Raw genomic sequence first — 18,217 nt, forward strand, 5'->3', positions numbered from 1 at the left:
TGCGCGTTACTGCATAGATTACTGCCCTTTAGGCTCACATCCAAATAGGCAGCAGAAAATGGATCTCTAGAGCCCCACTTCCTCTCTACTCTACTTTTGTTTTATTTTTTTTATAATCATGTAACTAGTTGGTTTGGCTCAATCTACTCCTGGGGCTTACACCAACTGAAATGAGATGATTTCCTGTTTATTCATGTGAAATATTCTTGTGGATCCAGCTGCAGAGAGCACTTCAGTCTTTAGAGATTTTTACCTGCTGTTACATTTCTCAAAGGCTGGAACCGAACTAGTAAACAAGAATATTATTTTTCTTAAGCGGCGCTGCCTTTATTCAGCCTCGATTTATGCAAGTTGCTCCAGCCACCTGCCGTACATGAGGTAATGAGTGTTACTACATAATTCAGATTTTAATCAAGAATACTTTCAATACCGTGGATGAGTCATGCCACCACACTACATACCTTTTTCTGAAAACGATAGAAACATATGAAGCAATAAAGAAAACGGCACAGGCAAATTCTTCAAGAGCGCACGCACTGCAATGAAGTGTTTGGAGAGGAGAATCTGACTGCTATTTATTAGCTCAGCCACAGCCTCACTCATGGAAACAAATGGAAAGTCTTAATCTGAATGCCATTATTTTGACAACAGCCATTTGTGAAGAAATCTGCAAAGACCACATTTGGGGTTGCTGAAAGCATTTGGGTTGTTAAATGACTTTGGAATGTTCAGATTAATCTTAACAACTAAAAACTCAACCAAACCCAATTCGTCGGCAGGAATTAGCATGAAAATGTTATTATACAAAACTCACAAATAAATATTGGGTTGAAGTACAGCTAAATTTACTTTATTTATCAGGAAAATGTCTTTTTAATACTGTTTGTTATATTGAATAATGGAACTTCCAGTTTTATGTCTATTTTTCTTCCTTTTTCAATGATTTGTAGAAAGTTTTACAACTTGCCCTGATGTAGTTTGGTAGTTTTTTAAACGGATGAATCAAGCAGCCCAGCCTAAGTTACAGACAGTCGTAGCCGTTTTACTTTAAACATATTTATTCTTTGCTGTCAAGTAAAACCATCTTTCAAATGCACATTATTTGGCAATTAATTTTGAGATGAGAGGGCACATGCTGTCAAAAGTATGGGAAGGCAATAGAAAGCACATATTTTAAGTGTCCCTTTCCCATATGGTTTGCCCAATGAGGCCTTCCTAACCTCAGGGCAACGTTATTTGCCCACTGTAATTCCCATCTTACTTAGTTGGAATAGAGCATCCATTTTTACTTCACATTTGCTCAGAAATCTAGACAAGGCAATTTCTTCTCGACCGCTGGGGCTCATATTACTAGAAATTACACTTTCAATCGACCACCACGCAGCCACACTGTAGGCTGCCTCTTTTGTGATGATTGGCGGGGACAATTGAAAATACGATGGATTTTGGATGTCAGACAGCGGCTGTTGTGATCGGCATCGTAGATGGAATTTGATCCGAGGTTTTTGACTCAAAAGGTCCATGTGTTGAAGATGTGGCAATAAAATAACCTACATTTTTTAAAATTAGAAATATTGCCATGCTTTAAATGGTAAATGGTAAATAGACTGGTTCTTATACAGCGCTTTTCCAGTCTACCTGAGCACTCAAGGCGCTTTATGGAATGTGGACAAACAGGAAATACATGTGCAGTCATTTGTAGTTTTGTGTTGTTTGTGACAACAAACCACTAAAACTGTTGACATTTGACCAGTTCTTGGATAGCCAGCCTCAGTCTTCCTCGTGTTTTTGCTAAATTCATATTGTCAACGTTGTTTTTAATTTAATTGATCAATATTTGAGAGAATCCAGTGTGCCGATGTGTGGAATTTCAAGGCAAACTCTTGCAGCTCATGAAAATCAAAAAACTGAAATTACTAGAATATTTCATTTTGGGTTTGAACAGATTATTCTCCATAAATACTGCGTATTTCTTGGGCTCGGTACGTGACCATCATAAACACATAAACACAAAAGAGTGGCTGTTTTGAATCAGATTTATGGAAAGCTGAGTAGAAGGGAAAGGAGTGTTAGCAAAAAGTGCGCAAGAAATAGAGATGGTTTGAGCCTTGAAGGGAATGTCAAGAAAAGTAAATTCACGAACCTGAAGGAGGCTGGAGTCAGTTCACCAAGAGCCAATATGCACAGATATCTTCAGAAAAGGAGCTACAACTGTTGCATTAAAATAAAGTCACTCCTTTACAAGAGACAACGTCAGAAGTACCTTACCTCTGTTAAAGAGGAAAAAGAACCGTACTATTATTCGGTGGTCCAAAATCCTCTTTCCAGGCTACAGTAAATTTTGCATTTAATTTAGAAATTGAGACCTGGAGTCGGGAAGAAAAGTGGAGAAGCACAGAATCCAAGATGCTTGAAATCCAGTGTGAAGTTTTGTCAGTATGTAATGCCATGTCATCTGCTGGTGTTGGTCTACTGTGTTTTACCGAGTCCAAAGTCAACACGACTGTCTACTATTATATGAATCCAGTAATCTGTGATAAAAGAATCCCAACTAAGGATTTGTTCCTTTTTTAACTCATCTTAGGAAATATTCTCAAAATTAGACACTGCACTTCTTTTTTAAACCATCCATCCATTCGCTTATCCTTTTCAGGGTCGCGGGAGCCTATCCCAGCTGTCATAGGGCGAGAGGCGAGGTACACCCTGGACAGGTCGCCAGTCTGTCACAGGGCCAACACACAGGGACAGACAACCAGTCGCACTCACATTCATTCACACCTAGTGACAATTTGGATTATCCAATTAACCTATCCCCACAAGCTGCATGTCTTTGGATGGTGGGAGGAAGCTGGAGTACCCGGAGGGAACCCACGCAAACACGGGGAGAACATGCAAACTCCACACAGAAAGGCCCCGGCCTGATGTTGGAATTGAACTCAGGACCTTCTTGCTGTGCAGCAACAGTGCTAACCACCGTGCCACCGTGCTGCCCACCGACTTCTTTTTTACAGCGTTATTATTTTTTCAGACACATTAGAATACAGTTTATTTATTCAGAAAATAAGCGAACAACTCACTTTTAAAACTCAGCAAGATAAGAGGGTGTCTTTTCATCTATTGTAAATGCGACGACATGATTAAATAAACTTAAATGGTTAAAGTTCTATTACTTCTTTTAATTTTCAATGGTGAGGATTGATTACACTATTTGTGATATTGTAGTTAACCTAAGAACAACAATAATGAGCTGAAAGAGCTGCTCCCAGCCTCCATTGCTAATATTCAAGAGCTGCCGTGTGGCTCATACATTAACTCTCTTTTAACGACAGCATGTTTAATAGAAACTATAACTGATTCGACTTTCATTATGAAATCTCGTTTTTCCATTCTGCTACTTCATCCAGAGCACTTCAAAGCCACAATATCAACAGTTTAAATGTTCCATGCAGTTTGCTGAGTCTGACTCCACTTTTCACCGAAAAAGCCACGCAGACTCGTTTCAGGGAGGGCTGTGTATGTTTGTGTGTTTGAGGGAGAAATCAGGCAAGTCGCCCTGCTCAGATTACAGAGAGCTCATGTATTTATTTTGCTGTCACAAGTAACTAAAGGGAAACTGACAGACCCCGCTTTAGTATTTGTGTGTACTTGTGTTTTTCAGCAGATTCAAAGGACGTGCAGCTGTCTCTTTGTGGGTGTCAAGTGAGCCTAGAGCAGGAAGATATTACACTGAGGCAGGCTGTACTTTGAAACAGTGAGCGAGCCCCACTGGGAAGGGATTTATTTGTCAAGGGAGGGTCGGATGATTTTAATACTGCAAGCACTAATCAATAATTTAAATAATACCTGAAAGACACACTGTTGTTTTTTTCCCACTATCCACGGATTAATAGTGCTGGTAGCACTCAGTAATACAGAGGTAATAATAAGGTAACAAGGGGGGAAAAAGATTGTAATAATATGGTAATTCCTAGGTTATTACTATGCAATTACCAAAGTAATTACCGTGTAACATCCAAGTAATATCATTGTAGCAACAATGGTTACAGTTGAGTAATATTACCCTGAAATCTATCTAATAGGATAATAAGAGCCCAAAAACTGGGGGTAATAATATTGAAATACAGCTCTGTAATAAAGTGGTAACATATTGATAACCTATTAAAATTAACTTAAAGAAGCGTTAGGTTATTAAATTACCACATTTGTATAATCTTGTTTCCTCGTTGTTACCCTACTGTTACCCCTCTATTACCGAGCTGTAATAGAAAGTGCTACCATTATCATAGTTAATACCTATTCATTTTCATGACTTTAGGTCTAATGTCAGATTGATCTGAAGCATCTTGAAGTCTCTTTAAAATCAAAGAAGTAACCTGGTGCAGTACATGTGTAATTTCATCAACACTATCCTAACAGTCCAATATGGAGAATCGATCAAGACCCCGAAGCTAATTAGCTGATCATCAGCAGACTTCCAAAGGTCTTCCAAACTGTGTTTTTGGATTAATTCATATAAAAAAGTATAAAAACGAGCTTTCACACTGGGCTAGAATCAAAGGTGTTCTTTATTATTCACAAACTAAACAACAAAGAAGCTTCAGCTATATTAGATTTGAACTTGGGCCCCAGTTGTTAAACATCTGCCAATCAGCCAAAGGCAAATCCCATCTGGGAGGTGCATAATAATGGAAAGCCAAGCATTTATCCCGTATCTGTCTGCAAAACAGTTGGCCTGCTGAGTTCATTTCAAATGCTTGTTTGATTAAATAGTAAGTGCCGAGTTAATTATTCTGGGAATTTTGATGTTGGACATATATTTGCTTCATTTTTTTTTTCATTAGGTATTAAAAAGATTAAAGACCATGACATTAGCTGTGAATAACCAGTGTTGCTGCCACAAGGGCAGCCCTGCCAAAGAGGATTCAGCCAAACGGGTTCCTCCCCCATGTAAAAAAGCACTCTCCTGTTATGTGCTGTGCCCCCCGAATGCAGAGCTTCACAGCTGACTGGTTTCTATCATCATTCCAGCTTCCTAATGAGTGATTGTTTGTGGGCTGATAAAATTAAATTGCAAGCCTCACTGATTTCAGCAACAGGTGTTTTTCTGTGTCTCATAATAATGTAAGAGACGGGGTTTTCACCACCTACTCGAAATGATAATGTATTTCGCTTTACAGATTCTCTTGGTTTAACATTCCCCTCCCGCAAGCAGCAAAAAAAAAAATAAAAAATCTTAACCAACTACATGTTATGGCAGTTCATTATAATAAATAATATTGTTCCCGTGTGCAGGAAACAAAAGCTAAATAATTCACGATTAATATAATTTGCACGTTTACTTTATTAATTTGATCAGTACTCTTTAAAAATCCTATTAAATCAGATCATTAAAAACTTTTGAAACTTGCACCTACATAAGTTTAATATGAAATACATAGCCAGTTTTAATTATTGTAGAAACAAGTATATTTAAAATATTTCACAGTTTCCCTCCATAATAAATTACAGTTTACAGTTTCTCAGAGAACAGCTCTTAAAGCTAATGCTAACCACAAAGCAGACACTAAATCACAACTATAGTCTACAAGGAGTAGGAGCAGGCAGGGAGATGATCCGGATCTGTATCAGGGTTTCAGGTAAGCCAATTATGGTTTAACAGCTGGCAAATCAAAGAAACATGAACATTAAAGTTAGCCAGAGAAACACAGCCTTTCAAAGTCATATTTGGTCATGGGTTTATTTATGTGTAAGAAATCTTAAGTCAGAATAAGTTAGCGATGTAAGATCTGATTCAATATTTCTAACTGCTCTGAAAACAAAGGAGATACCAGCTGTTATCCAGGTTATTCATGAGTTCATCATTTTTACCTCTGCCAAGGCGGTTATGTTTTTGAGTATACTAGAGCACCCACGAACTGGGAAAAACTGTGAATTTTGGATGCGGTCACAAAAATACCTATTTTTATAGCTTAAACCCTAAATATGCATATGAATGGCATCTTGGAGCTTTAGGAAAGACAATATTAAAAACATGAGAAAACTCAGCAAGACACTCGAGATAGCTGCATACGGAAATGACGTGGAAATGCTGGACTGCAAACAAAGCTCCCCCCTCTGAGCACAGGGGTACTTCACCATCCCAAGCCATGTGTTTTTCTACTATTGCTTTGTGTTTTCACAACAGTACTAAAAAATGTATACAGTATTATATTTTATATAAAAATTTAGCTGAATTTATGTTAAGAATTATTTAGTAAATTAATGTTTATTTCTAATTAAAATGCATCATTTATTTAGTAAATTATATTGTTCTTAATAATTTGGGGTTCAAACACATGAAAAATTGTATATTGCCACAAAAAACCCCTCATACAATTATTAGTTAGGTTCCTAATATATAATCAGGGAATCACTGAGACTGCAAACCATGACTTTGTGGGGATATTGCATTATTTTATGATGGCTTTATTATGTATATTACAGTAACAAATGACAACCATTTAAATGTCAGTCAACTGTAAGTTAAAATGAGTTTAAACAGGGCAAAAGTGTTCTTCTTGTTTTATTGCACTACAACCTTCTTAACGTACAAAATGAATATATACAAATTATAATATTATTCCCTTAAAAGTAAATACTGCCCAGAGAACAAGATGCCTTGGTGGAGGTTTGCTCTCTTGAAGTGCTTTTTTGGTTTGTATTTAATTTTTCTTTTTTTAATTTTAAAAATAGAGAAAAGACTTTCAGAGCTTCAGCTATGAGGATGAGGGAAGTTCTCGTGTTCTAAAGATGTTAAAAGCAAACTTAATGTGCCCTGCAGTATGGTGAAGATTAGCTATTGCACCATCACAAGCTGCATATAGATATGCAGTGTAACTGTTGACCAGTTGTCGGTCCAATCCGGTCGTTAAGTCTGACGTCACTAGCCGTGTCTGGGCCTCAACTCCGCTGCAGGTCCACATATCAAACGATCACTATGGCATTACTGATCTGTAATAAAATGATCGGCGTTCTGCTCTACCAGGTGTAACAATTGAGTTTAACATCCAGGCATCCATGAAAACGGAATTTATGACATTTAACGGAGTTAGAAGTTAACAGGAAGTTAGCTCGCTAGCTTCTATCTAAATACAATATAGCATGTCCTGACTGCAGGGTTTTGGAAACAAATTAAAACATACAGCTCTGTTATCACTTCCAACATAAATGAAGACAGAAAACTAAACAGCAGTGACGTTTGTAGGGTTACTGAAGTTTGGCTAGCTGGTATATAATGATGTGCTACGTGACCGCTAGCGACACAGCTATGTTAGCATAATATAAACAAGCTAACTTTTTTACACTGACAATGTAATCGCATGGCAGGATGCTGTAAAAGGACCAAACTTCAGCCAGGAGAACAACTGAGATAATCCATCCACAATACGAGGTTAGTCATTCATATTCTGCTGCATGGGCTGGGCTGTAGTTACATCCTAAGGTTTTAAAAACTGAGCTTAAATAAATGATTAGCGGTAATAAAAGCCGAGGGAGGTCAACAGTGATCACTGACTATTTTAGGAGCTTTTTGAGATTAAATAGAAGAAAATACAAAACATTAAACATGTTAACAACACAAAAGCCATATTAAACGCAGACTACTTTAGGCCCGGAAGTAGGATTCGTCACGTCATCACTTAATGACCGGATTATGTCCATACCTCATCTTTACAACGACCTGGCTTGGCATCAAACCTGCATTTCAGTTACCATATTCAAAAGAATTTCGGCTGCTCGTTCATCCAAGGTACCTGTTAATGAAATCAAATCTGCAAGTACTTAATATGATAATCTCAATTATGATCAGTTGTTGGGGTGTGAATATGGCATGACTTCTGTAAACAAAAGTAGTTCTGCTCAGTGGCAGGATTCACTTCCAAGTCTTCTGAGAAATAAAATGTTTTAATAGCCTCTTTTCCTGTTAATGATATTCCGTTCGTTCTTAACACACCATTGCACAGATATTGAAACCATTCATTTCTGTAATAGGGAAAAGGACTCCACAGAGAACTCAATCTGATGTTGTATTCTTGACAGTTAGTTTTCTGTGATAACAGTTTTTACATCCCGTGCCGTCATCTGTTCACTAGATTTGCCGGTTTCAAAGGTTTTCCTACAGCTTGATGTTTTGGTGTTGGTCAGTTTAATTTTCCATCCAGGAAATCATTTCAAACCAGCATTGCTTATCCTCCAGCGAAGCACTAAAAAACACATTAAAGTGTAATATCCAGCTTTGGTAAGTCAAGGATTCAGCATCACAGGTCAGCAATGGCAGTCTTGTCCATACAAACCGCAGCGCAATGAGTGTGTATTTGCAGTATGAGTAGTATTCACTGAAGAGAGAACTCTTGTGCTCTTGCCGTGACCGCAAACAAGCTTTTCTGAATGCCTCACCTAAGAATAGAAACCGTCCACATCAATATCCAAGTGTCCTTACTTGAATAAAATATTGCAAATGCTGGCTGATCTTGGTTATACTCTTGTTATACCCTACCCACCTCGACTGGATTTATTCATAAGGTCGTTGTCCGGCACTGACTCACAGTGGATAGACAGACATTCACTGAAACACTTCTGCTTCGTGATTCCTCTCTTTCATTAGCTCCCCCCCCCCCATTAATAGTCTTGGTTATTTATAAAAGGCTCAAATCAGCTTGAAACCTTGTGCAACAAATGTCAGCCGCATCAGTACATTTCTTAGAGCGTATGAAGTCTCTATGAAGTCAGCAGCAGAATTCCCTGAAGCCATGCACTGGATCCAAAACAGCATATCAGGCTAAAATGAGCTAAAGGTGCACGCGGCACCTGCGGGGCTTTATTGAACACATTACCTGCAGAGTTATGTAAAAGCCCGATTCAGATCGATGGGCAACACATTAACCTTTGCCCCTTAAACATAACAGGATCGATGAGCTCAGTTAAAACAGCCAACAAGACTTTGCCAGTAGCATATAGATGGGAACAATCTTCATTAAACAAGGTCTAACTGAATAACGGGAGGTCATGCAGGCGTCGGGATTTTGAGCTGTGATTTTTGACTGGTGTTCTGATTCATCCCACAGATAATGCAGTGATGTGTGCAAAAGTAGCTTATGTCATTGATTTTTTTTATATTAAGTAGATATAGCAAGTCATTAGTCACAGAGAAGATAAATAAAATAAAATAGAAAAGGAGTTGAGGAATAGCTGTCATATGGATGAAGGTTAAAGCAGGGATGTCAAACTCATTTTACCTTGTGGGCCGTGTATGATTGTAAGTGGGCAGGACCAGTGAAACGTGTCTTTCTATAAGCGTAAAGACGTTTAGAGATATTTTAATACAAAAAAAGAAGTGCAATTTTAGCAACACATGTCAGATATTCTACGTAAGATAGAAAAGCTGCTTTGGGCTTTAATTGTGAAGTGTAAAATTACTGTAAATTCATCAATTTTACAGTCTTCACATGCTTCTGTATATTTTCTGATATATTCTCATCTGTCCTTGAATCTCTGGGGTACCCCCCCCCCCCGCCCTCCCATTCTGACAAATCTGCCAATAGAGACCATTTGAACACACTTATCTTTTTGTATACAAATTGGTTTGAACCACGAAAGGACAACAGATTGTACTTATCTAGGGACGATGTGCATGTGTGCGTGTGTGTATTTGAGTGGCAGGAGCACACAGCCAGCACATTTTAAATTACACTGCGCTGCAGAATGTGAAACTGATTTGTCATAACAAAACAACTGTCAACAGGTTAGGATTTGTTATGTTTAATGCAGCTCTCTGGGGTAATGCTGTTGCCGCGTAGCATTGCAAAGTGCTGCGCTGTTATTGCAGTGCTGGGTTGGAAGGAATATATAATATAGTCGCCCAAACATCACCAAACTAGCAGCCAAAAGGTGGCCGCAGAGGGGTAAACAATGAAATCTATGTACAAACACGCCTACACCAACTCCCCGTAACACAACATAGAGTGACTTCCAGCTGGCACTGCAATAAAAATGGACTACCAGACAGTATTCATACATTTCCACTATAGTATTATGTCCATGGGTTAAAACTGCAGAGCCAGCATCGCATCCACATGGTTTTCAAAGAGGTTTTTTACCATATTTAATACAGACTATACTGTCTATACCTTTCACGGATTGATGCGGACCATTCTTTTCACTCCTCATGTACAGGGAACAATCGAGACACGTCATCTCATCAGTTAATTTCACACTTCGCTTGATACTTTGTGATGCAATGGGAAGCATTACTGCTGCGGTCTTGCGCGGTCAGCCCAATCACATTCGCCAAGAATATGAAGCAGATGAGTATGTAAAAGAGTGGCTGGAATTAGTGAATGGACTGTAGCATAATAGTTTTGGACTGAAGCAAGTTGAGGGTGAGGTAGATAAGGTAACTGTGTGTGTCTGTGTGTGTGTGTGTGTGTGTCTGTGTGTGTGTGTGTGTGTGTGTGTGAGTGTGTGTGTGTGTGTGGTTGGGATGATCCGAGGAGCTGCTAAAACATCCAAAGTAATAGGGCTCTCCTTATCATGCAGTCACATGATTTTATGGCTGAAAGGCCGGCTCATCTTCTGATGGCACCTTCTTTGAAGTAGGTCATGGGAATGCTACTTTTCTTAGCTCTATTCCATACTTGTATTAACTTGTATGCATTTATCCATTTGACATTTAGCATTCAGTGAAGACTAAATGACAATCATCCACCATCAATTTTCTTTCTGCTTACCCATTTCAGGGCTGGAGAGGTGCTGGAGCCTATCCTAGCTGCCAAAGATTTTAAGACAGGGTACGATCTGGACAGGTTGCCCATCTATTGCAGAGATGTCACAGTCACACCTATGGACAGGTTAGAAATAACCTAACACTTACCTGTAGAAGGAGGCCGGAGTACTGAGACACAATAACCACAGGCATAGCAAGACTCAAGCTGGCAGAGCTGAACAAGGACCTTCTTGGTGTGCTGACCACTGCAACATCCTGCCAAGTCAAGATTACAACCTGCATTTTAAATCACATCAGCAACCACCATGGCATACAGTTGTCAAGGATTTTCCAGTTCCTTATTAATTTTAATGCAGTAATAAAATACAGTACCAGTCTTAATGACGTGACATTTTGGCAATCCTACGATGTTACATTACAGGTGAAATGCATGCCATGCAAACTGACTCAATACATCTTTTCATGCTAAGCTTAGATATTCTGATTGGATTTGCGTCAGATGTGGTAATACTGTCGGAAAATATGGAGATCAATCCGCCTGTGCTGTTACAGAGTCGCTGCTTGTTGTCACTGCAAACAGCAGTGGAACTTGTTGATTGTCACCAAAGGGAAAAAATATCTGAAATACAGCAGTCAAACAAAATATTCACTTTGTTTCTTATTTATGCAGCTTTTTCATCATCCTGAAATGTAAGACCCAAACATGGGGAAAATCAACACTACAGCGCTCCCGCTATCCACTGCTCACAATTCCAGTTAAAGGGATTTACTTGATTTACTGCAATCAGCCCTTTTAGCGCTAGCTCTGTATCATCTTACTTTGTATCACAAACCTATAAAAAGTCATATATGTGTCCTACCTTATGGGTGTTTAAACACCTCACATGCTTGTTAGCATTTTACCTTTTGCTGAATATTAATTCTAAAATTACACAATTTAAGGTAGTCCAAATTAAATCATTTTGCACTTTGCCCTCAACTCTAATGCTGACCGAAACCTCGCATAAATGTAATGGCATGCAAAAAAGATCCAGTGTGGGAAAGAACATTAGAAATGACTTTCATACTTATGGACCATAAACATGAGAGCAAACTCAGATCAATGAGATTCCATTACCATCCTATCTCATTTCCCAGAGCTGAATTGGAAATAGGTTAGAGATGGATTGTGTCATTACCAATTCCAGCGGATCCACGGGAGCCATGCATGAGAGTGAGTGAGAGTGTGTGTCCGTCCTATCTGCGCCCGCTGCCAATGAATAGGTTTTTAGCGACAACCAGAAAGGTGAGCAGGAGTTCATGCACTATCACCACCATCATAGCTGCTATTACTATTGCCGAACTACAGGAGGTTTCCAAACCCCCAAAAAACTTCTGACCACTTTTTGTTTGACAGCATCCAAATAGCTTTTCAAACATTATAGTACTTTCATTTTGAAATTAATCTTTCTATTCTAATATGGTATTTTCTGGGTAATGACAGAATATAAGTATCTTGTTAATCCCTGGCACCACCAACTGTGTTTTATTAAGCTATACTAAAGCTATGCTAGGCTAGATCTATTGCATTGATCACTTGCAGAGTCTTCCAGTTGCCTGTAGTTTGTGTAACATACCGAGCTGTCTGCAAAAACTGGTTGTTACGCCTTTTGAAACATGTTGGCTGAGCTTTAGCTTTTCCTTTCAAGGTGAATGGTTTCCCTTTCTCGTTTTGAACTTTTAAGTTTTACTACCACTTGGCTAGTAGTTGGTGAGATTTTGCATTGTATGCAAAGCACGGGCACCTGCAACATTTTGCCAATGAGCAAATCAGTCACAAGGAAGAATTTGGACCAGCAACCAACTTTACATAACGACTGCCAGGAACCAGCCAGTCGGGGAATACACATCTTTACCCAGGGGTTTCCTCAGGAGTTACTGTGTGACTGGGCCCTTAAAGACTCTACATAACCTCAGATCTGAGAAGGCTAAGGGTAGCCTAACCCTAACCCTTTCTTTGCAAATTTCTGGCCCTTAGTAACAAATTATCACCATGGGGCCCATTTTTCAGCCCATTTCCAAACCATATGGGCCCCACATATAAATGTTGGCTGGGTTATTGGAGGTAACCATGTCCATCCTCTTTGGACCACAGTGAACTATCTTCTGATGGCTACTTAGAGCAGAACTATAACAATGAGTACTCTGTACTCAAATTTACTCTACAGTCACCAGATCTCAATCTACCTTTGGGATTTGGTTGAACAGGATCTGCAACTGACAAATCTGCAGCAACTGTGTGACGCTAGCATGTGCTAGCATGTCACAATGGACCAAAATCTCTGATGAATGTTTCCAGCACTTTGTTGAATCAATGCCTTGATGAATTAAAGGCGTTCTGAAAGCAAAATGAGGCCAACGCTGTATTAGCAAGGTAAAATTATTGAAGTAGTAAGTGTATAACTTACTTAGCACTAATTAGCACGTTTTTCTGTCCATACAGTCTATGGCTGCACCTTGCTAGCCAACCTACTTTGGGTTTGCTGAGAGCTTAGCAGTCTCTCATCCAAATATTATAAATTCATAAAAATAAAATAAAAGCAACAGCCATAACGTTATACTCAGCAAATAATGCCATAGTGCAAACTATGGCATAAACCAACAGGGAGGCACGGCGACATCTACATACAGTTTGTGATTGTTGTAAGCTAAATTAGCGCATCATCCCTGCAGTACAGTGCTGCAGAAGCAGAATTTTGAAGCGAGAGGTGACAACACTCACCAGCAAAGTCATCCCAGACGTCAGCGCCAGGTTGTGTCTGTCATTTTTTTACCTTTTTCATTTCACAAGGTTTATGCCAGCGGAATAAAGCAAAGGCAGTTTTAGCACAGGAGACAAAAAAAAGGCCATTTTAATAGAACCTTTATCACACAAACTGAGAGGAAGCTTATGAGAGATTTGTCATGTTCAGCGAAGCCAGCCACTGTTGAAAAGCCCGAACAATAAAACATTGATTTCATTTGGTGATACCGAGCGGTATCAAAGGGCTTACAAAGAAATAAGATGATGCGTGTGGGATGATGTGCATCTGACCCAGCCTGTCATGCTGAGCCCCACTCCAGTTTTGTTAAATAGCAGCATACTGTGAACTCTTCCCATTTGTTGAGTGTATAATATGTACAACAGTAGACATCCTGCACTATTTAAATGGGAAGACACTGGACGAGGACAAAAACAAAGTTAGTGCTTTTTAAAAGCAGAGACAATTGACATGACATTTACTTGGAACAAACTGTGTCCAAGTATATAGTACTGACTACAGTTAGGAAGCAGCATCACAGACAAATTAGGTGTCAAACTTTAGACACCAAATACTCATCGAAGCCCGCTGCTTATTGGGGATATACCCTATTGCACTACAGTGAAAGACTGTTGTGATCCATCATCTTTATTTTGTTATCATTTTTATGTACACAAAACCAAAAACAAGTACAAAATACAGAAAAAGCCAGTAATACAAAGGCATTAGAGATGTATGCTCACATACAGAGGCGTTTGTGAGACATCATGATGTATCTCATAGAATGTGTGTCACAGGAAAAGGGAAAAATGTCAGCATGGATAAGTTCTTTACATCACTCTCCCTGGCCAACATGCTAATTGCCAAAAAGACAGGTCTGCTCACAACCACGAGTAAAACGAGACAGGAGCTGTCACCTCCTCGCAAAAACCAGCATATTGTGAAAACTATATTCAACAACATGGCTGACAGCTGGCAAGACAACAGTGACACTGTGCACATGCAAGCCAAGGAAGAGTGTCTGCATCCTCAGTGCTGTTCAGCCCAATGTCAGCATCAGCACACACCGAAAAGAAAAAACGCGCAGCCTCACTGACAGACTTTCACACCGAGATGTGTAGGCTTACAGTGCTCCATCCTATCTGCCTTACCGGCCTGCCACCAGCACCTACAGTTCATATCAGAAATGTCTAAACTACAACTAAAGCAGGAGCAGGAGAAGTCACGGACCATCCCACATCACCTTTAAGGCTTTTTAAGGCAAACCAAAGCTATTCTCTTTTCTAAGCGATCCCTTACACTAATTGTTAGTAAAAAAAAAGCATGTGATGAAAAATTAATGAAAACATTTGTTTTAAATGTACAAAAATGGGCTGATAGTAACTGACTATGTAGGTTTTAAAGGATGCTTTCTTTATTAATCCTACATTTGCATGAATTGTATTCTAAACAAACTACTAATTAAAAACGGAAAATGAATTACTGTATCCTTAATACATCCTTAAGACCGCAACCTCATGCAGATTTTTCAATAACTGATGCTGTCGTTTGATTCATATGCCCTCCAGGAGTGGGATAAAAGAACCGTAATAGTGTAAGAGAAATAAAATAAAGCACTGTCATCATTTTTAATGACTTAACTGAGAAATAATCTACTCCACCTAAAGTCAATATCCTGTAGAGAATGTACATTACACCTAAGACGTGTGCATAAAAAAGAAAAAACATTCCTTCCACTGAGCGATCATCGCTAACTCATATACTGTTAAGATCTGTGTTGTAATGATAAATAATAAAACATAATTGAAGAAATGATAATGCTTTAAGTGCGGGTTAACTGTGTTTTAAGTTTTATGACCAGCCTCAGAGGATACACTTTTGTTTTCATGATGCCCCCAAACCAGGGTTTTCATACTGAAACTGGCCAACAGCTGTCAGGTGGTTGATAGAAAATCAAATAATTTTTAATGAATTTAAGAAGAGGTTAAACACGGCCTGACACCTGACAATAAATAGTACCTGTCGTCAGTGAGGTTGTGCACTTAACTTACCGGGGTCTTGAAAATAAGCACAGAGACGTTAGAGGAAAAGCAAGGAGAGGAGACCTGAGGCCTGTGCTACGAAGCAGGATTTCGTGTCCAGCTAATGTCAAGGTTAACCCTGGGCTTACTCAGGCATATCGCCATGGTAATTTATTCTGCATGGTAACTTAAGTGCTCCAGAACAGATTAGGTGATTTAGTGATCAGCAGCATATCACCATCTACTGACCAATCTCCAAAAATACTGACGCCCACACCTGGAAGATCCCTTAGAGCAGTGGTCTCCAACCATTTTTGTGCCACGGACCGGTGTATGTCCGACAATATTTTCATGGACCGGCCTTTAAGATGTCGTGGATAAATACAACAAAAAAAAAAACCCTGTACAAGTACCAAAAAGAAGAAGATTTATTCATAACACACGGGAAAAGACCTGGGGAAACCGAGTTAACGATCAAAACGATAAAAAAATAATGCGAAAAAAACAAAAAAAACCATCAATAACGCTCACGAGCCTCAACCCTCGCAGCCCGGTATCAAACGACTCACGGACCTGTCCGTGGCCCGGGGGTTGGGGAGCGCTGCCTTAGAGTAGCAGTGGCTAAAGTTTTGGGTATTTTTTAAATCACATCTAATGTGTTTGTGTGTCTTTGATGAGCATTAGTAATAAATATAAATTCTTAGATGCGATTTTATTCCATGTCTTTTTTTCCTGTTGGAACTACATACAGCAACTTTGTTGTTCTATAATACATCATTCTAAAACAGCATGTAGTTTGTGCTGGCTGACATTATATCAAATTTGCACATAGACTATAAGCCTACAGTGTTTGAATGCACTTTATTTTATTTGTATTCTTTATTTGTTCTCAGGCTCTTAAACACCAAAAGCTGAAACTCTTTTAGAAACATTAACTGAATGAAATACATGGTTACAATCTATTAAGTAAGTTAACTTGCCCAATTGCTCTTTTCCAGTCTTACTGACCACAGCGCTTGCAGCGTACATACATTCATGCAAAACTTTTAACACAATGCTACTGTTAGGTTCTTTTCCTGTTAAAGACACTCATCGTGCTGCTTTGTCTGCAGCAGCTTTGTTGCTTTCAGCCTGTGTTATGCATTTAACCTCCTGTTTTCCCCACAGTATAATTTTATTTTCCTTTGTTGCTGCTCTGTTGCCAGCAGACTTATCCATAACTTTGGTCAGATGCTGCCAACGCCACCTCTTAGATGTAAACGCATAGGAGAAACCCTCGGTTAACTTAACGAGTTGATAGCCAGCTTCTAGCACTGTTTGGTTTGATGTATGGGTAAATGGATCAAGATAACGGAAAGATATTCTTAATTTCTAATACAAGACCTCGTTGTGCCCCAAGACACAGGAATAAACAAATACAAGTGAAATAAATGTGGTTGGAGCAAAAAAAATAACAAGGGCAGGGAAAGAATTGAGACAGGAAGCAAAAACACAACATAGCACACAAGTAAAAAATAAATAAATGAAAGTGGATGCATTCTTCAACAGAAGAGTGAAACAAAACATGTATTATTTGAAAGCCCTTTAGAAGAATTAAATCACTATTTTAGTTGTCCATGAGTTATGAAGCCATTAGTTTCCTGTGCGTGTCTTGAATTAAATAGCACCCTGAAAAACATGAATGCGCACAAAATTATCCTAATCTGGTTATGGATAACAGCTGTCATTTCTGAGGAGGTGGCTTTAAATCAGTGTTGCCAAATTCACTTACAAGCATCTGTTGTGGTAAAGACATGTAAACACTGAGCAAGATGGAAGAACAGTGACAGTGTGAGGGGAGTAGTAGGTGAATAAAATCTTGTTGGTAAAACAGAGGAAGTAGGGTGAGTTTGGAAAGACCAGATTAGACAAACTACAGACAGTGGTACTTTGATGAGCAGAGCAGCCTGTATTTATGATTAAAAACCGTCCGCTTCTCTCTGCCAATAAGCCCTTATCTATACTGCATGCATATAAGTCTGATAGGGCCTCTAGCCATAGTGAAAGATAACAAAAATAATTAGTTAACATTCAGCTTTGAGCAGACTGAATTTTTTCTCTAAAGAAAAAATAATATTGGAAGAAGAAGATAGGAAGAGAAGAAGCAGTTTTACAGTTTATTCTTACAAGAAATGTTTCAGTTTATTTGTGAATGTGTTTGTCAAAATGACTCAGCATGTGCGAGCATCACTTTGAGCGACAGCAAATACAGTACATTTCAACTCTCATCTTGTTGAATTGGAGTTGATCTTGGAAGGAGCCTCAGATTTTTATGTGGGGGACTTTTTTTAACCCTGTTTGTGAATATTCAGTGATTGTTGGCTGGAATTGAAAAAATGGCCAAACACATAGGGTCTCTGTGATCTTTCGTATATTGCAAAATCATATTTTTAGCACCTTTAACCCAAATCTGAAAGCTGTGGGTTAAGAGCATAGCATTACAGGCCAGTGCCGAGCATTCAAAGATAACTGGGACACTAAAAATGTTAATGGATTCTTATGGCAGATGGCATGGTGGTGCAGTGGTTAGCTAGGGCCTTCACCAAAGACAGTGCAACAATATGTATGTTATGGTAAATGGTCTGTATTTGTACACAGCAAATTCAAAAGTGTTAAAT

This window comes from Haplochromis burtoni, unplaced genomic scaffold (genome assembly GCF_018398535.1).
Source record: "Haplochromis burtoni strain Fernald_Lab_line unplaced genomic scaffold, NCSU_Asbu1 Contig_198, whole genome shotgun sequence".
Classification (NCBI taxonomy): Eukaryota; Metazoa; Chordata; class Actinopteri; order Cichliformes; family Cichlidae; genus Haplochromis; species Haplochromis burtoni.